The following is a 16417-nucleotide window of genomic DNA, read 5'->3' on the forward strand; positions in this document are numbered from 1 at the left end:
GGGGGTGTATTTGTATTATTTTCCGAGATAGAGCTCATGGTTGTATTTGTATTTTTGAAAATAACACATCTTTTGGGTGTATTTGTATTATTTTCGAGATACAGCTATGGGTTGTATATGTATTTTGGAAAATAACACAGCTTGGTAGTGTATTTTAATTATTTTCCGAGATACAGCTAAGGGTTGTATTTGAATTTTTGAATATAAACGAGTTTGGGGGTGAATTTGTATTATTTTCCAAGATACAGCTAAGGGCTGTATTTGTATTTTTGAAAATAACACAGGTTGGTGGTGTATTTGTATTATTTTCCGAGATACAGCTGTGGGTTTTATTTGTATTTTTGAAAATAACAGAGCGTGTGGGTGTATCCGTATTATTTTCCAAGATACTGTTAACGGTTGTATTTGTATTTTTGAAAATAACACATCTTGGGGGTGTATTTGTATTATTTTTCGAGATACAGCTAAGGGTTGTATTTGTATTTTTGAAAATAACACACCTTGGGTGTGTTTTTGTATTATTTTCCGAGATAAAGCTAACGTGTGTATTTCAATTTTTGAAAATAACACAGATTGGGGGTGTATTTGTATTATTTTCCGAGATACAGCTAAGGGTTGTATTTGTATTATTGAAAATAACAGAGCTTGGGGGTGTATTTGTATTGTTGTCCGAGATACAGCTAAGGGTTGTATTTGTATTTTTGAAACTAACACTGCTTGGGGGTGAATTTGTATTGTTTTCCGAGATACAGCTAAGGTTTGTATATGTATTTTTGAAAATAACACAGCTTGGGGGTGTTTTTGTATTATTTTCCGAGTTACAGCTCAGGGTTGTATTTGTATTTTTGAAAATAACACAGATTGTGGGTGTGTTTGTATTAATTTCCGAGATACAGCTAAGGATTGTATTTGTATTTTTGAAAATAACACAGAGTGTGGGTGTGTTTGTATTATTTTCCGAGATACAGCTAAGGATTGTATTAGTATTTTTGAAAATAACCCAGCTTGTGGGTGTATTTGTATTATTTTCCGAGATACAGCTTTGGGTTGTATTTGTATTTTGAAAATAACACAGCTTGGGTGTGTATTTCTATTATTATCCGGGATACAGCTCAGGGTTGTATTAGTATTTTTGAAAATAACACAGCTTGGGGGTGTATTTGTATTATTTTCCAAGATACAGCTGTGGATTTTATTTGTATTTTTGAAAATAACACAGATTGGGTGTTTATTTGTATTATTTTCCGAGATATATCTATTTGTTTTATTTGTATTTTTGAGAATAACACAGCTTCGGGGTGTATTTCTATTACTATCCGAGATACAGCTCAGGGTTGTATTTGTATTTTTGAAAATAACCCAGCTTGGGGTTGTGTTTGTATTATTTACCAAGATACAGCTATGGGTTTTATTTGTATTTTTGAAAATAACACAGCTTGGGGGTGTATTTGTATTATTTTCCCAGATACAGCTATGGGTTGTATTTGTATTTTTGAAAATACCACAGCTTGGGGGTGTATTTCTATTATTATCCAAGATACAGCTCAGAGTTTCATTTGTATTTTGGAAAATAACACAGCTTGGGGGTGTATTTGTATTATTTTCCGATATTCTGCTATGGGTTGTATTTGTATTTTTGAAAATAACACAGCTTGGGCGTGTATTTGTATTATTTTCCGATATTCTGCTATGGGTTGTATTTGTATTTTTGAAAATAACACAGCTTGGGCGTGTATATGTATTATTTTCCGAGATACAGCTCATGGTTGTATTTGTATTTTTGAAAATAACACAACTTGGGGGTGTTTTTGTATTATTTTCGAGATACAGCTCAGGGTTGTATATGTATTTTGGAAAATAAACGAGTTTGGGGGTGTATTTGTATTATTTTCCAAATACAGCTAAGGGCTCTATTTGTATTTTTGAAAATAACACAGCTTGGTGTTGTATTTGTATTATTTTCGAGATACAGCTGTGGGTTTTATTTGTATTTTTGAAAATAACAGAGCTTGTGGGTGTATCCGTATTATTTTCCAAGATACACTTAAGGGTTGTATTTGTATTTTTGAAAATAACACAGCTTGGGGGTGTTTTTGTATTATTTTCCGAGATACAGCTAAGGTGTGTATTTCTATTTTTGAAAATAACACAGCTTGTTGGTGTATTTGTATTATTTTCCTAGATACAGCTAAGGGTTGTATTTGCATTTTGGAAAATAACACAGCTTGGGGGTGTATTTTTATTATTTTCCTTGATACTGCTAAGGGTTTTTTTGAATTTTTAAAAATAAACGAGTTTGGGGGTGTATTTGTATTATTTTCCTAGAAACAGCTAACGGTTGTATGTGTATTTTTGAAAATAACACAGCTTGGTGGTGTATTTGTATTATTTTATGAGACACAGCTGTGGGTTTATTAGTATTTTTGAAAATAACAGAGTTTGTGGGTGTTATCTGTATTATTTTCCAAGATACAGTTAATGGTTGTATTTTTATTTTTGAAAATAACCCATCTTGGGGGTGTATTTGTATTATTTTCCAAGATACATCTAAGGGTTGTATTTGTATTTTTGAAAATAACACAGCTTGGGGGTGTTTTTGTATTATTTTCTGAGATACAGCTAAGGTTTGTATTTCTATTTTTGAAAATAACACAGATTGGGGGTGTATTTGTATTATTTTCCAAGATAAAGCTAAGGGCTGTATTTTTATTTTTGAAAATAACAGAGCTTGGTGGTGTATTTGTATTATTTTCTGAGATACAGCTGTGGGTTTTATTTGTATTTTTCAAAATAACAGAGCTTGTGAGTGAATTTGTATTATTTTCCGAGATACAGCTATGGGTTGTATTTGTATTTTTGAAAATAACACACCTTGGGGGTGTATTTGTATTATTTTCCGAGATAAAGCTGTGGGTTGTATTTGTATTTTTGAAAATAACACATGTGGGGGTGTTTTTGTATTATTTTCCGAGATACAGCTAAGGTGTGTATTTCTATTTTTGAAAATAACACAGATTGGGTGTGTATTTGTATTATTTTCCGAGATACAGCTATAGGTTGTATTTGTATTTTTGAAAATAACACACCTTGGGGGTGTATTTGTATTATTTTCGAGATACAGCTCAGGGTTGAATTTGTATTTTGGAAAATAACACAGCTTGGTGTGTATTTGTATTATTTTCCGAAATACAGCTAACGGTTGTATTTGTATTTTTGAATATAACACAGATTTGGGGTGTATTTGTATTATTTTCCGTGATAGAGCTAAGGGTTGTATTTGTATTATTGAAAATAACAGACCTTGGGGGTGTATTTGTATTATTTTCCGAGATACAGCTAAGGGTTGTATTTGTATTTTTGAAAATAACACAGCTTGAGGGTGAATTTGTATTATTTTCCGAGGTAGAGCTAAGGGTTGTATTTGTATTTTTGAAAATAAGACAGTTGGTGGTGTTTTTGTATTATTTTCCGAGATACAGCTCAGGGTTGTTTTTGTATTTTTGAAAATAACACAGCTTGGGGGTGTATTTGTATTATTTTCCGAGTTACATCTCAGGGTTGTATTTGTATTTTTGAATATAACACAGCTTGGGGGTGTTTTTGTATTATTTTCGGAGATACAGCTCAGGGTTGTATTTGTATTTTTGAAAATAACACAGCTTGGGCGTGTATTTATATTATTTTCCGAGATACAGCTATGGGTTGTATTTGTATTTTGAAAATAACACAGCTTCGTGGTGTATTTCTATTATTATCCGAGTTACAGCTAAGGGTTGTATTTGTATTTTTGAAAATAACACAGCTTGGGCTGTGTATTTGTATTATATTCTAAGATACAGCTATGAGTTGTATTTGTATATTTGAAAATAAGACAGCTTGGGCGTGTATTTGTATTATTTTCCGAGATACAGCTCAGGGTAGTATTTGTATTTTGGTAAATAACAAAGCTTGGGGGTGTATTTGTATTATTTTCCGAGATACCGCTAAGGGTTGTATTTGTATTTTGGAAAATAACACAGCTTGGGGGTGTATTTGTATTATTTTCCGAGATACAGCTAACGGTTGTATTTGTATTTTTGAAAATAACACAGTTTGGGGTTTATTTGTATTATTTTCCGAGTTACAGCTAAGTGTTGTATTTGTATTTTGGAAAATAACACAGCTTGGTGGTGTATTCTTATTATTTTCCGAGATACAGCTAAGGGTTTTGTTTTTATTTTTGAAAATAACACTGCTTGGGGGTGTATTTGTATTATTTTCCAATATACAGCTAAGGGCTGTATTTGTATTTTTGAAAATAACACAGATTTGTGGTGTATTTGTATTATTTTCCGAGATACAGCTGTGGGTTTTATTTGTATTTTTGAAAATAACACAGCTTGGGGTTGTATTTGTATTATTTTCCGAGATACAGCTCATGGTTGTATTTGTATTTTTGAAAATAACACACCTTGGGGGTTTATTTGTATTATTTTCGAGATACAGCTCAGGGTTGTATTTGTATTTTGGAAAATAACACAGCTTGTGGGTGTATTTTTATTATTTTCCGAGATACAGCTAAGGGTTGTATTTGAATTTTGGAAAATAAACGAGTTTGGGGGTGTATTTGTATTATTTTCCAAGATACAGCTAAGGGCTGTATTTGTATTTTTGAAAATAACACAGCTTGGTGGTGTATTTGTATTATTTTCCGAGATACTGCTGTGGGTTTTTATTGTATTTTTGAAATTAACAGAGCTTTTGTGTGTATCCGTATTATTTTCCAAGATACAGTTAAGGGTTGTATTTGTATTTTTGAAAATAACACATCTTGGGGGTGTATTTGTATTATTTTCCGAGATACAGCTTAGGGCTGTATTTGTATTTTTGAAAATAACACAGCTTGGGGGTGTTTTTGTATTATTTTCCGAGATACAGCTAAGGTGTTTATTTCTATTTTTGAAAATAACACAGATTGGGGTGTATTGGTATTATTTTCCGAGATACAGCTAAGGGTTGTATTTGTATTATTGAAAATAACAGAGTTTGGGGGTGTATTTGTATTATTTTCGGAGATACAGCTAAGGGTTGTATTTGTATTTTAGAAAATAACACAGCTTGAGGGTGAATTTGTATTATTTTCCGAGATACAGCTAAGGGTTGTATTTGTATTTTTGAAAATAACACAGCTTTGGGGTGTATTTGTATTATTTTCTGAGATACTGCTATGGGTTGTATTTGTATTTTTGAAAATAACAAAGGTTTGGGGTGTATTTGTATTGTTTTCCGAGATAGAGCTCAGGGTTGTATTTGTATTTTTGATAATAACACCGCTTGGGGGTGTATTTGTATTATTTTCCGAAATACAAGTAAAAGTTGTATTTTTATTTTTGAAAATAACACAGTTTGGGGGTGTATTTGTATTATTTTCCGAGATACAACTATGGGTTGTATTTGTATTTTTGAAAATACCAGAGCTTGGGGGTGTATTTCTATTATTATCCGAGATACAGCTCAGAGTTTTATTTGTATTTTGGAAAATAACACACCTTGGGGGTGTATTTGTATTATTTTCCGAGATACAGCTAAGGGTTGAATTTGTATTTTTGAAAATTACACAGCTTGGGGGTGTATTTCTATTATTTTCCGAGATACAGCTAAGGGTTTTATTTGTATTTTTGAAAATAACACAGCTTGAGGGTGAATTTGTATTATTTTCCGAGGTACAGCTAAAGGTTGTATTTGTATTTTTGAAAATAACACAGCTTGGGGGTGTTTTTTTATTATTTTCCGAGTTTCAGCTCAGGGTTGTATTTGTATTTTTGGAAATAACACAGATTGGGGGTGTATTTGTTTTATTTTCCGATATACAGCTAAGGATTGTATTTCTATTTTTGAAAATAACACAGATTGTTGGTTTATTTGTATTATTTTCCGAGATACAGCTAACGGTTGTATTTGTATTTTTGAAAATAACACAGCTTGGGGGTGTATTTGTATTATTTTCCGAGTTACATCTCAGGGTTGTATTTGTATTTTTGAATATAACACAGCTTGGGGGTGTTTTTGTATTATTTGCCGAGATACAGCTCAGGGTTGTATTTGTATTTTTGAAAATAACACAGATTGGGCGTGTATTTATATTATTTTCCGAGATACAGCTATGGGTTGTATTTGTATTTTGAAAATAACACAGCTTCGTGGTGTATTTCTATTATTATCCGAGATAGAGCTCAGGGTTGTATTTGTATTTTTGAAAATAACACAGCTTTGGCGTGTATTTGTATTATTTTCTAAGATACAGCTATGGGTTTTATTTGTATTTTTGAAAATAACACAGCATGGGTGTGTATTTGTATTATTTCTCGAGATACAGCTAAGGGTTGTATTTGTATTTTGGAAAATAACACAGCTTTGGGGTGTTTTTGTATTATTTTCCAAGATACAGCTCAGGGTTGTATTTGTATTTTGGAAAATAACACAGCTTGGGGGTGTATTTGTATTATTTTCCGAGATACAGCTATGGGTTGTATATGTATTTTTGAAAATAACACAGCTTGGGGGTGTATTTCTGTTATTATCCGAGATGCAGCTCAGAATTTTATTTGTATTTTGGAAAATAACACAGCTTGTGGGTGTATTTGTATTATTTTCCGAGATACACCTAAGAGTTGTATTTGTATTTTTGAAAATAACACAGATTGGGGGTGTATTTGTATTATTTTCCAAGTTAAAACTCAGGGATGTATTTGTATTTTTGCAAATAACACAGCTTGGGGGTGTATTTGTATTATTTTCCGAGATACAGCTGTGGGTTGTATTTGTATTATTGAAAATAACAGAGCTTTGTGGTGTATTTGTATTATTTTCCTAGATACAGCTATGCGTTGTATTTGTATTTTTGAAAATAACACAGCTTGTGGTTGTATTTGTATTATTTTCCGAGATACAGCTAACGGTTGTATTTGTATTTTTGAAAATAACACAGCTTTGGGGTGTATTTGTATTATTTCCCGAGATACTACTATGGGTTGTATTTGTATTTTTGAAAATAACACAGCTTGGGGGTGTATTTGTATTATTTTCCGAGATACAGCTATGGGTTGTATTTGTATTTATGAAAATAACACAGCTTGGGGGTGTATTTCTATTATTTTCCGAGATACAGCTATGGGTTTTATTTGTATTTTTGAAAATAACACAGCTTCGGCGTGTATTTTTATTAATTTCCGGGATTCTGCTATGGGTTGTACTTGTATTTTGAAAATTACACAGCTTGGGGGTGTATTTGTATTATTTTCCGAGATACAGCTCATGGTTGTATTTGTATTTTTGAAAATAACACATCTTTTGGGTGTATTTGTATTATTTTCGAGATACAGCTATGGGTTGTATATGTATTTTGGAAAATAACACAGCTTGGTAGTGTATTTTTATTATTTTCCGAGATACAGCTAAGGGTTGTATTTGAATTTTTGAATATAAACGAGTTTGGGGGTGAATATGTATTATTTTCCAAGATACAGCTAAGGGCTGTATTTGTATTTTTGAAAATAACACAGCTTGGTGGTGTATTTGTATTATTTTCGGAGATACAGCTGTGGGTTTTATTTGTATTTTTGAAAATAACAGAGCGTGTGGGTGTATCCGTATTATTTTCCAAGATACTGTTAACGGTTGTATTTGTATTTTTGAAAATAACACATCTTGGGGGTGTATTTGTATTATTTTTCGAGATACAGCTAAGGGTTTTATTTGTATTTTGGAAAATAACACAGCTTGAGGGTGTATTTGTATTATTTTCCGAGATACAGCTATGGGTTGTATTTGTATTTTTGAAAATAACACAGCTTGGGGGTGTATTTCTCTTATTATCCGAGATGCTGCTCAGAGTTATATTTGTATTTTGAAAAATAACACAGCTTGTGGGTTTATTTGTATTATTTTCCGAGATACACCTAAGAGTTGTATTTGTATTTTTGAAAATAACACAGATTGGGGGTGTATTTGTATTATTTTCCAAGTTACAACTCAGGGATGTATTTGCATTTTTGCAAATAACACAGCTTGGGGGTGTATTTGTATTATATTTGAGATACAGCTAAGTATTGTATTTGTATTTTTGAAAATAACCCAGCTTGGGGGTATATTTGTATTATTTTCAGAGATACAGCTATGGGTTGTATTTGGATTTTGAAAATAACACAGCTTGGGTGTGTATTTCTATTATTATCCGAGATACAGCTCAGGGTTGTATTTGTATTTTTGAAAATAACACACCTTGGTGGTGTATTTGTATTATTTTCCAAGATACAGCTATGGCTTTTATTTGTATTTTTGAAAATAACAGGGCTTGGGGGTGTATTTGTATTATTTTCCGAGATAAAGCTCAGGGTTGTATATGTATTTTGGAAAATAACACAGCTTGGGGGTGTATGTGTATTATTTTCCGATATACAGCTAAGTGTTGTATTTGTATTTTTGAAAATAACTCAGCTTTTTGGTGTATTTGTATTATTTTCCGAGATACTGCTATGGGTTGTATTTGTATTTTCGAAAATAACACAGGTTTGGGGTGTATTTGTATTGTTTTCCGAGATAGAGCTCAGGGTTGTATTTGTATTTTTGATAATAACACCGCTTGGGGGTGTATTTCTATTATTTACCGAAATACAGCTAAGGGTTGTATTTTTATTTTTGAAAATAACACAGCTTGGGGGTGCATTTGTATTATTTTCCGAGATACAACTATGGGTTGTATTTGTATTTTTGAAAATACCACAGCTTGGGGGTGTATTTCTATTATTATCCGAGATACAGCTCAGAGTTTTATTTGTATTTTGGAAAATAAGACACCTTGGGGGTGTATTTGTATTATTTTCTGAGATACAGCTAAGAGTTGTATTTGTATTTTTGAAAATTACACAGCTTGGGGGTGTATTTCTATTATTTTCCGAGATACAGCTAAGGGTTTTATTTGTATTTTTGAAAATAACACAGCTTTTGGGTGTATTTGTATTATTTTCCGAGATACTGCTCTGGGTTGCATTTGTATTTTTGAAAATAACACAGCGTTGCGGTGTATTTGTATTATTTTCCGAGATACAGCTCAGGGTTGTATTTGTGTTTTTGAAAATAACACAGCTTGGGGGTGTATTTCTATTATTTTCCGAGATACAGCTAAGGGTTGTATTAGAATTTTTGAAAAAAACAAAGCTTGGGGTTGTTTTTGTATTATTTTCCGAGATACACCTCAGGGTTGTATTTGTATTTTTGAAAATAACACAGCTTCGGGGTGTATTTGTATTATTTTCCGAGTTACAGCTCAGGGTTGTATATGTATTTTTGAAAATAACACAGCTTTGGGGTATATTTGTATTATTTTCCGAGATACAGCTAAGGATTGTATTTGTATTTTTGAAAATAACACAGCTTGGGTGTGTATTTGTATTATTTTCTGAGATACAGCTGAGGATTGTATTTGTATTTTTGAAAATAACACAGCGTGGGGATGTATTTCTATTATTATCCGAGATCAGCTCAGGGTTGTATTTGTATTTTTGAAAATAACACTGTTTGGGGGTGTATTTGTATTATTTTCCGAGATACAGCTAAGGATTGCATTTGTATTTTTGAAAATAACACAGATTGGGGGTGTATTTGTATTATTTTCCGAGATATATCTATTGGTTGTATTTGTATTTTTGAAAATAACATAGCTTCGGGGTGTATTTCTATTACTTTCCGAGATACAGCTCAGGGTTGTATTTGTATTTTTGAAAATAACCCAGCTTGGGGTTGTGTTTGTATTATTTACCAAGATACAGCTATGGGTTTTATTTGTATTTTTGAAAATAACACAGCTTGGGGGTGTATTTGTATTATTTTCCCAGATACAGCTATGGGTTGTATTTGTATTTTTGAAAATACCACAGCTTGGGGGTGTATTTCTATTATTATCCAAGATACAGCTCAGAGTTTCATTTGTATTTTGGAAAATAACACAGATTGGGGGTGTATTTGTATTATTTTCCGATATTCTGCTATGGGTTGCATTTGTATTTTTGAAAATAACACAGCTTGGCCGTGTATTTGTATTATTTTCCGATATTCTGCTATGGGTTGTATTTGTATTTTTGAAAATAACACAGCTTGGGCGTGTATTTGTATTATTTTCCGAGATACAGCTCATGGTTGTATTTGTATTTTTGAAAATAACACAACTTGGGGGTGTTTTTGTATTATTTTCGAGATACAGCACAGGGTTGTATATGTATTTTGGAAAATAACACAGCTTGGGGGTGTATTTTTATTATTTTCCGAAATACAGCTAAAGGTTGTATTTGAATTTTGGAAAATAAACGAGTTTGGGGGTGTATTTGTATTATTTTCCAAATACAGCTAAGGGCTCTATTTTTATTTTTGAAAATAACACAGCTTGGTGTTGTATTTGTATTATTTTCGAGATACAGCTGTGGGTTTTATTTGTATTTTTGAAAATAACAGAGCTTGTGGGTGTATCCGTATTATTTTCCAAGATACACTTAAGGGTTGTATTTGTATTTTTGAAAATAACACAGCTTGGGGGGGTTTTTGTATTATTTTCCGAGATACAGCTAAGGTGTGTATTTCTATTTTTGAAAATAACACAGCTTGGGGGTGTATTTGTATTATTTTCCTAGATACAGCTAAGGGTTGTATTTGCATTTTGGAAAATAACACAGCTTGGGGGTGTATTTTTATTATTTTCCTTGATACTGCTAAGGGTTGTATTTGAATTTTTAAAAATAAACGAGTTTGGGGGTGTATTTGTATTATTTTCCTAGAAACAGCTAACGGTTGTATGTGTATTTTTGAAAATAACACAGCTTGGTGGTGTATTTGTATTATTTTACGAGACACAGCTGTGGGTTTATTTGTATTTTTGAAAATAACAGAGTTTGTGGGTGTATCTGTATTATTTTCCAAGATACAGTTAAGGGTTGTATTTGTATTTTTGAAAATAACACATCTTGGGGGTGTTTTTGTATTATTTTCCGAGATACAGCTAAGGTGTGTATTTCTATTTTTGAAAATAACACAGATTGGGGGTGTATTTGTATTATTTTCCGAGATACAGCTAAGGGTTATATTTGAATTTTTGAAAACAACACAGCTTGGGGGTGTATTTGTATTATTTTCCGAGATACAGCTAAGGGTTGTATTTGTATTTTTGAAAATAACACAACTTGGGGTGTATACGTATTATTTTCCTAGATACAGCAAAGAGTTTTTTTTGTATTTTTGAAAATAACACAGCTTGGGGGTGTATTTATATTATTTTCCGAGATACAGCTATGGTTTGTATTTGTATTTTTGAAAATAACACAGCATTGGCGTGTATTTGTATTATTTCCCGAGATTCTGCTATGGGTTGTATTTGTATTTTTGAAAATAACACACCTTCGGGGTGTATTTGTATTATTTTCGAGATACAGCTCAGGGTTGAATTTGTATTTTGGAAAATAACACAGCTTGGTGTGTATTTGTATTATTTTCCGAAATACAGCTAACGGTTGTATTTGTATTTTTGAATATAACACAGATTTGGGGTGTATTTGTTTTATTTTCCGTGATAGAGCTAAGGGTTGTATTTGTATTATTGAAAATAACAGACCTTGGGGGTGTATTTGTATTATTTTCCGAGATACAGCTAAGGGTTGTATTTGTATTTTTGAAACTAACACAGCTTTAGGGTGAATTTGTATTATTTTCCGAGATAGAGCTAAGGGTTGTATTTGTATTTTTGAAAATAAGACAGTTGGGTGTGTTTTTGTATTATTTTCCGAGATACAGCTCAGGGTTGTATTTGTATTTTTGAAAATAACACAGCTTGGGCGTGTATTTATATTATTTTCCGAGATACAACTATGGATTGTATTTGTATTTTGAAAATAACACAGCTTCGTGGTGTATTTCTATTATTATCCGAGTTACAGCTAAGGGTTGTATTTGTATTTTTGAAAATAACACAGCTTGGGCTGTGTATTTGTGTTATATTCTAAGATACAGCTATGGGTTGTATTTGTATATTTGAAAATAACACAGCTTGGGCGTGTATTTGTATTATTTTCCGAGATACAGCTCAGGGTAGTATTTGTATTTTGGTAAATAACAAAGCTTGGGGGTGTATTTGTATTATTTTCCGAGATACCGCTAAGGGTTGTATTTGTATTTTGGAAAATAACACAGCTTGGGGGTGTATTTGTATTATTTCCGAGATACAGCTAAGGGTTGTATTTGTATTATTGAAAATAACAGAGCTTGGGGGTGTATTTTTATTATTTTCCGAGATACAGCTAAGGGTTGTATTTGAATTTTTGAAAATAAACGAGTTTGGGGGTGTATTTGTATTATTTTCCAAGATACAGCTAAGGGCTGTATTTGTATTTTTGAAAATAACACAGATTGGGGGTGTATTTGTATTATTTTCCGAGATACAGCTAAGGATTGTATTTGTATTTTTGAAAATAACACAGCTTGGGTGTGTATTTCTATTTTTTCCGAGATACAGCTAACGGTTGTATTTGTATTTTTGAAAATAACACAGTTTGGGGTTTATTTGTATTATTTTCCGAGATACAGCTAAGTGTTGTATTTGTATTTTGGAAAATAACACAGCTTGGTGGTATATTCTTATTATTTTCCGAGATACAGCTAAGGGTTGTGTTTTTATTTTTGAAAATAACACAGCTTGGGGGTGTATTTGTATTATTTTCCAAGATACAGCTAAGGGCTGTATTTGTATTTTTGAAAATAACACAGATTGGTGGTGTATTTGTATTATTTTCCGAGATACAGCTGTGGGTTGTATTTGTATTTTTGAAAATAACACAGCTTGGGGGTGTATTTGTATTATTTTCCGAGATACAGCTCATGGTTGTATTTGTATTTTTGAAAATAACACACCTTGGGGGTTTATTTGTATTATTTTCGAGATACAGCTCAGGGTTGTATTTGTATTTTGGAAAATAACACAGCTTGTGGGTGCATTTTTATTATTTTCCGAGATACAGCTAAGGGTTGTATTTGAATTTTGGAAAATAAACGAGTTTGGGGGTGTATTTGTATTATTTTCCAAGATACAGCTAAGGGCTGTATTTGTATTTTTGAAAATAACACAGCTTGGTGGTGTATTTGTATTATTTTCCGAGATACTGCTGTGGGTTTTTATTGTATTTTTGAAATTAACAGAGCTTGTGTGTGTATCCGTATTATTTTCCAAGATACAGTTAAGGGTTGTTTTTGTATTTTTGAAAATAACACATCTTGGGGGTGTATTTGTATTATTTTCCGAGATACAGCTAAGGGCTGTATTTGTATTTTTGAAAATAACACAGCTTGGGGGTGTTTTTGTATTATTTTCCGAGATACAGCTAAGGTGTGTATTTCTATTTTTGAAAATAACACAGATTGGGGGTGTATTGGTATTATTTTCCGAGATACAGCTAAGGGTTGTATTTGTATTATTGAAAATAACAGAGTTTGGGGGTGTATTTGTATTATTTTCGGAGATACAGCTAAGGGTTGTATTTGTATTTTAGAAAATAACACAGCTTGAGGGTGAATTTGTATTATTTTCCGAGATACAGCTAAGGGTTGTATTTGTATTTTTGAAAATAACACAGCTTTGGGGTGTATTTGTATTATTTTCTGAGATACTGCTATGGGTTGTACTTGTATTTTTGAAAATAACAAAGGTTTGGGGTGTATTTGTATTGTTTTCCGAGATAGAGCTCAGGGTTGTATTTGTATTTTTGATAATAACACCGCTTGGGGGTGTATTTGTATTATTTTCCGAAATACAGCTAAGGGTTGTATTTTTATTTTTGAAAATAACACAGTTTGGGGGTGTATTTGTATTATTTTCCGAGATACAACTATGGGTTGTATTTGTATTTTTGAAAATACCAGAGCTTGGGGGTGTATTTCTATTATTATCCGAGATACAGCTCAGAGTTTTATTTGTATTTTTGAATATAACACACCTTGGGGGTGTATTTGTATTATTTTCCGAGATACAGCTAAGAGTTGTATTTGTATTTTTGAAAATTACATAGCTTGGGGGTGTATTTCTATTATTTTCCGAGATACAGCTAAGGGTTTTATTTGTATTTTTGAAAATAACACAGCTTTTGTGTGTATTTCTATTATTTTCCGAGATACTGCGCTGGGTTGCATTTGTATTTTTGAAAATAACACAGCGTTGGATTGTATTTGTATTATTTTCCGAGATAGAGCTCAGGGTTGTATTTGTATTTTTGAAAATAACACAGCTTGGGGGTGTATTTGTATTATTTCCCGAGATACAGCTAAGGGTTGTATTTGTATTATTGAAAATAACAGAGCTTTGGGGTGTATTTGTATTATTTTCCGAGATACAGCTAAATGTTGTATTATAATTTTTGTAAATAACACAGCTTGGGGTAGTTTTTGTATTATTTTCCAAGATACACCTCAGGGTTGTATTTGTATTTTTGAAAATAACACAGCTTCGGGGTGTATTTGTATTATTTTCCGAGTTACAGCTCAGTGTTGTATACGTATTTTTGAAAATAACACAGCTTTGGGGTATATTTGTATTATTTTCCCAGATACAGCTAAGGATTGTATTTGTATTTTTGAAAATAACACAGCTTGAGTGTGTATTTGTATTATTTTCTGAGATACAGCTGAGGATTGTATTTGTATTTTTGAAAATAACACAGCTTGGGGGTGTATTTCTATTATTATCTGAGATACAGCTCAGGGTTGTATTTGTATTTTTGAAAATAACACAGTTTTGGGGTGTATTTGTATTATTTTCCGAGATGCAGCTAAGGATTGTATTTGTATTTTTGCAAATAACACAGATTGGGGGTGTATTTGTATTATTTTCAGAGATACATCTATTGGTTGTATTTGTATTTTTTAAAATAACACAGCTTCGGGGTGTATTTCTATTACTATCCGAGATACAGCTCTGGGTTGTATTTGTATTTTTGAAAATAACCCTGCTTGGGGTTGTGTTTGTATTATTTTCAAAGATACAGCTATGGGTTTTATTTGTATTTTTGAAAATAACACTGCTTGGGGGTGTATTTGTATTATATTCCTGAGATACAACTATGGGTTGTATTTGTATTTTTGAAAATACCAGAGCTTGGGGGTGTATTTCTATTATTATCCAAGATACAGCTCAGAGTTTCATTTGTATTTTGGAAAATAACACAGCTTGGGGGTGTATTTGTATTATTTTCCGAGATACAGCTAAGAGTTGTATTTGTATTTTTTAAAATAACACAACTTGGGAGTGTATTTGTATTATTTTCCGAGACACACCTAAGGGTTGTATTTGTATTATTGAAAATAACAGAGCTTTGGGGTGTATTTGTATTATTTTCCAAGATACAGCTAAGAGTTGTATTTGTATTTTTGAAAATAACACATCTTGGTGTTGTATTTCTATTGTTTTCCGAGATACTGCTATGGGTTGTATTTGTATTTTTGAAAATAACACAGCTTGGGCGTGTATTTGTATTATTTTCCGATATTCTGCTATGGGTTGTATTTGTATTTTTGAAAATAACACAGCTTGGGCGTGTATTTGTATTATTTTCCGAGATACAGCTCATGGTTGTATTTGTATATTTGAAAATAACACAACTTGGGGGTGTTTTTGTATTATTTTTGAGATACAGCTCAGGGTTGTATATGTATTTTGGAAAATAACACAGCTTGGGGGTGTATTTTTATTATTTTCCGAAATACAGCTAAAGGTTGTATTTGAATTTTGGAAAATAAACGAGTATGAGGGTGTATTTGTATTATTTTCCAAATACAGCTAAGGGCTCTATTTGTTTTTTTGAAAATAACACAGCTTGGTGTTGTATTTGTATTATTTTCGAGATACAGCTGTGGGTTTTATTTGTATTTTTAAAAACGACACAGCTTGGGGGTGTATTTGTATTATTTTCCGAGATACACTTAAGGGTTGTATTTGTATTTTTGAAAATAACACAGCTTGGGGGTGTTTTTGTATTATTTTCCGAGATACAGCTAATGTGTGTATTTCTATTTTTGAAAATAACACAGCTTGGGGGTGTATTTGTATTATTTTCCGAGATACAGCTCATGGTTGTATTTGTATTTTTGAAAATAACACACCTTGGGGGTGTATTTGTATTATTTTCGAGATACAGCTCAGGGTTGTATTTGTATTTTGGAAAATAACACAGCTTGGGGGTGTATTTGTATTATTTTCCGAGTTACATCTCAGGGTTGTATTTGTGTTTTTGAATATAACACAGCTTGGGGTTGTTTTTGTATTATTTTCCGAGATACAGCTCAGGGTTGTATTTGTATTTTTGAAAATAACACAGCTTGGGCGTGTATTTATATTATTTTCCGAGATACAGCT

This window comes from Saimiri boliviensis, chromosome 4 (genome assembly GCF_048565385.1).
Source record: "Saimiri boliviensis isolate mSaiBol1 chromosome 4, mSaiBol1.pri, whole genome shotgun sequence".
NCBI lineage: Eukaryota > Metazoa > Chordata > Mammalia > Primates > Cebidae > Saimiri > Saimiri boliviensis.